Below are 5,000 nucleotides of genomic sequence, written 5' to 3' on the forward strand. Positions count from 1 at the left end.
ACGGGAGAGGCCACAACAGAGGGAGGCCCGCATACCACAAAAAAAAAAAAAAAAAAAAAAAAAATCTTGCAACAAACAAAAGTCCAGGACCAGATGGCTTCACAAGCGAATTCTACCAAACATTTAGAGAAGAGCTAACACACATCTTTCTCAAACTCTTCCAAAAAATTGCAGAAGAAGGAAACTCCCAAACTCATTCTATGAGACCACCATCACCCTGATACCAAAACCAGACAAAGATACTACAAAAAAACTACTAGAGCTAATCAGTGAATTTGGATACAAAATTAATGCACAGAAAAATTAATGCACAGAAATCTCTTGAATTCCTATACACTAACAATGAAAGATCAGAAAGAGAAATTAAGGAAACAATCCCATTCACCATTGCAACAACAACAAAAAAATACCTAGGAATAAACCTACCTATGGAGGTAAAAGACCTGTACTCAGAAAACTATAAGGAATCAGACTCCCTGACTTCAGACTATATACCAAAGCTACAGTAATCAAGACAATATGATACAGGGACAAAAACAGAAATACAGATCAATGGAACAGGATAGAAAGCCCAGAGATAAACCCACGCACCTATGGTCAACTAATCTATGACAAAGGAGGCAAGGATATACAGTGGAGAAAAGACAGTCTCTTTAATAAGTGGTGCTGGGAAAACTGGACAGCTACATGTAACAGAATGAAATTAGAACACTCCCTAACACCATACACAAAAATAAACTCAAAATGGATTCGAGACCTAAATGTAAGTCCGGACACTATAAAACTCTTAGAGGAAAACATATGTAGAACACTCTTTGACATAAATCACATAAATCACAGCAAGATCTTTTTTTGACCCACCTCCTAGAGTAATGGAAATAAAAGCAAAAATAAACAAATGGGACCTAATGATACTTAAAAGCTTTTGCACAACAAAGGAAACTATAAGCAAGACGAAAAGACAACCTTCAGAATGGGAGAAAATATTTGCAAATGAATCAATGGATAAACGATCAATCTCCAAAATATATAAACATTTCATGCAGCTCAATATTAAAAAAACAAACAACCCAATCCAAAAATGGGCAGAAGACCTAAATAGACATTTCTCCAAAGAAGACATACAGATGGCCAAGAGGCACATGAAAAGCTGTTCAACATCACTAATCATTAGAGAAATGCAAATAAAAACTACAATGAGGTATCACCTCACACCAGTGAGAATGGGCATCATCAGAAAATCTACAAACAACAAATGCTGGAGAGGGTGTGGAGAAAAGGGAACCCTCTTGCACTGTTGGTGGGAATGTAAATTGATACAGCCACTATGGAGAATAGTATGGAGGTTCCTTAGAAAACTAAAAATAGAACTACCATATGACCCAGCAAACCCACTACTGGGCATATACCCTGAGAGAACCATAATGCAAAAAGATACATGCACCCCCCCCACCGCCAAAAAAAAAGATACACGCACCCCAATGTTCACTGCAGCACTATTTACAATAGCCAGGTCATGGAAGCAACCTAAATGCCCATAGACAGACGAATGGATAAAGAAGATGTGGTACATATATACAATGGAGTATTACTCAGCCATAAAAAGGAACAAAACTGGGTCATTTGTAGAGATGTGGATGGAACTAGAGACTGTCATACAGAGTGAAGTAAGTCAGAAAGAGAAAAAAAATATCATATATTAACACATATATGTGGAATCTAGAAAAATGTTACAGATGAACCGGTTTGCAAGGGAGAAATAGAGACACAGATGTAGAGAACAAACCTATGGACACCAAGGGGGGAAAGCGGGTGGTGGTGGTGGTGGTGTGATGAATTGGGAGATTGGGATTGACATGTATACACTAATATGTATAAAAGAGATAACTAATAAGAACCTGCTGTATAAAAAATAAAAGCATCAGCTCTGATTTCACTATTGATACTACCTATAAAATAGATAACTAATGAGAGCCTACTGTATAGCACAGGGAACTCTACTCAATGCTCTGTGGTGACCTAAATAGGAAAGCAATCTATAATAGAGGGGATATATGTATACATATAGCTGATCCACTTTGCTGTACAATAGAAACTAACACAACATTGTAAAGCAACTATATGCCAATAAATTTAAAAAATGATAAAATTTTAAAAATTGTGGGTGATTAGAGTTGCCAAACATTGGGAACAAGTTGACACCCATTTTTAAATGGGAAAGTGACATCACTGTAATAAGTGTAAGTCATACGCTTCCTACATTGTTTCAAAATATTTGAACAAGGATCTCCAGGTGGCTATTCTATCTAGGAATTTATGCTAAATACCTGGAGCTTGTGTGCCTGCTTAAACAGCCAACTGAATACTGATGGTGGAAGAAATTTCTATTCAACTAACTAGTTATAAAGGCTGTTTCAATGTACACTGTACTGACTAAAAAATGTAGGACAATCCTTTAAATTAGAATTTATGATTCTGACAATATGTTGGAGTAATTTTTCTTATGAAAGCACATCTCACATTTCTGAGATGATAAGAGTCTATGGGAGTAAATGGTTTGAAATATGTTCAACTGAGATAGGACTTTTAAAGATTGTATTTACTGCACAAAACCATATATACATTGCATGGAAGAAAACATGGGGTTGGAATGAAAGTAGCTATTTACCTCTATGGCTATGGCTGTATATTCACAGGTAGAAAACATGTACAAATACTACATGTAGTAAAAGAGCACTTCTGAATTCATGTACTAGGGAACCATAAACAACAGTCACTATGCTCTAAGCATCCTCTATCAATATCCACCGTAATGGAAAATACTGGAGTATCCAGATTACTAACAGGAAGAGGAGAACCCTGAAACCTATCATTCAGACATCTGATGACAGCTCCAATGCAAGATGGCACTGAAAAATTTACACTGAGGAAGGGTTTATGTGTGAATGAAGGAGAATTATTCTCTGGGCTATTTTTTCAAATTCCATTTTCCTTCATGTGTCTGTTCATTAGCACTTCTTTCAAGGATATTCCACTGGTTGAGTCAATGATTTGGGGTCTATATTCCACTAACATTAAATAATGCCTTAGTTTCATGAGTATGAAATAATTCAAACAGTAAGAATCTAAAATAAATATACTTAGGCAGCACAGTACAGGATGTTTAATAAGCATCAGTATTTATTATGGTAGGAAGCAGAATTTTTGTTACATCACACCTTTTGTTACATAGCCAAATTTAGCCAATATGAAATCCTATAAAATGGCAAAGATATAAAAAAGAGTCAGTAGTTCACTAATTTAGAAAGTCAATTATATGTCACTGTTTCATATCAGGTTAATTACTTCATTTACATTTTTGGAATTTTAAAGTAGTGCATGAAAGGTGACAGATTGACAGCACTGCAGACTGAAATTCTTACACTATTTTCCTGAGTGTTAATAATATAAAAGGCAAAATACAAAATAGAATTACACATAGGTTTTATCTAATGAGATTACAAATGAAATAGACATGGTATGGACATAGGAGAACAAGAGAGATGCTTTCCGAAAAACTACTGAAGAAGTAAGGTGAGAGGGAAATGGTCAAGTGGTAGATACTTTGATGTTGTTCTTCTAGGCATATATGTATGAAAGAATAGAGGTCAAACATCAACAAAACATCAATGTGTCTGAGGGGAAGAGAGTCAATGCCATTCAAAATAAGTTATAAGAAGAAACCTTGAGTGAAAGAGAAATGAAGTGACTCCTTGTGGGGAAGGTTATCATAATCAGGATTGTAATAAGGGGAGGGTGGGGAGGAGGCGATACTATCACAGAGCACAAAAAAAGACAATGAACAGGAATGAGGAACAAATATTGCATTTCCATATTTCTGATCCTAACCCACTTCCACAAGAACGCAACTTGCCCCTCCTCACTGTGGGTGTCATGATGAAATCTACCATACTACTTTCTGTCACTAAGTTGTCAGAAAAAGCAAAGCTTCCCTAAGTCTGTCTGTTCCCACACAACCACAAGCACATACTATGGTCTATTAGTCCTTTTCCTCCTCAAACAGAAAGGACAATAAACTCATTGCTGAATTTTCTAGTACTTGAATTAAACATTTCTAGAAGTTAATCTGACATTGTTGCCACTTTTTATTGTCTGTGGTAGTGGGTGAGTTAGGCCCTAATGCCTTAAAACTTACATTCTGATAGTAATGAACACAATGCAATTATATCTTATGGTCTTGTATAAAAGAATGAATTTACAAGTAGCATCATGTTTACTGAAACCAGTTTAAATAGTAATTACTACTGACGTGACTCTACCTATAACACAGAAGAAAAGAATGAAAAGTTGTCAGGGACATTAGAAACTATATAGTCCAATTCTTTTTCGTACAGATGAGAAAACAGGTGAAATGACTTAAATGACACCTCTAGTTTCACAGACACAGGATAACCCCAGCCGTTAACTCCAAGTCCCACAACTGATAATGCCTCCTTTACTCTTTACCACGCGCCATCAGTTCCTTGATGGTGAGTCCCACTGCTTTGCTTCCTTGTAATACTATAGGTTCCAAAGTGACATACCATTATGCAAGTTTTGGGTTTGACAGGTCACCAAGGTGATTTGTACACATAAACTGCTTTAATTCTGTGGACTAAATGGCTGTTTTGTTCTTTTTCTGATCAATTTGGCAGGTAAAGTCAGTCAAACTTGTTTCTTCATGTAGACACTGCCTTACTATGGAAATGAGTGTGGAAACATTCATCTTTGTCAGAAATTATGTCAAATTATTCAAATTTATTGGTGAACTACAGCAAACATCCCCGCTGATAAACATCTCAGTCATATGTCTTTTAGAGAACACTTATGGTTCTAAAAAGATGACATTACAGTGAGCTTTCCCATTCTGAAGCAAAGATGTTTGGAGAGAAAATGGGGTCTGTTATTAAGATAACAGTTTTGTTAAAATCGTAAAAAAATTCCAAAGATGTCCAGCACTG

The 5,000-nt window shown here is 35.9% G+C and overlaps 1 protein-coding gene across 15 annotated transcripts in view; it reads right to left on the reverse strand.

Annotated features, from left to right (window-relative positions):
* The window catches only part of ARB2A (ARB2 cotranscriptional regulator A), a 447,123-nt gene that overhangs the window by 190,306 nt on the left and 251,817 nt on the right, over nucleotides 1-5,000 (reverse strand). The gene's annotated exons all lie outside the window — the stretch shown is intronic.

This window comes from Physeter macrocephalus, chromosome 8, assembly GCF_002837175.3.
Source record: "Physeter macrocephalus isolate SW-GA chromosome 8, ASM283717v5, whole genome shotgun sequence".
Taxonomy (NCBI): Eukaryota; Metazoa; Chordata; class Mammalia; order Artiodactyla; family Physeteridae; genus Physeter; species Physeter macrocephalus.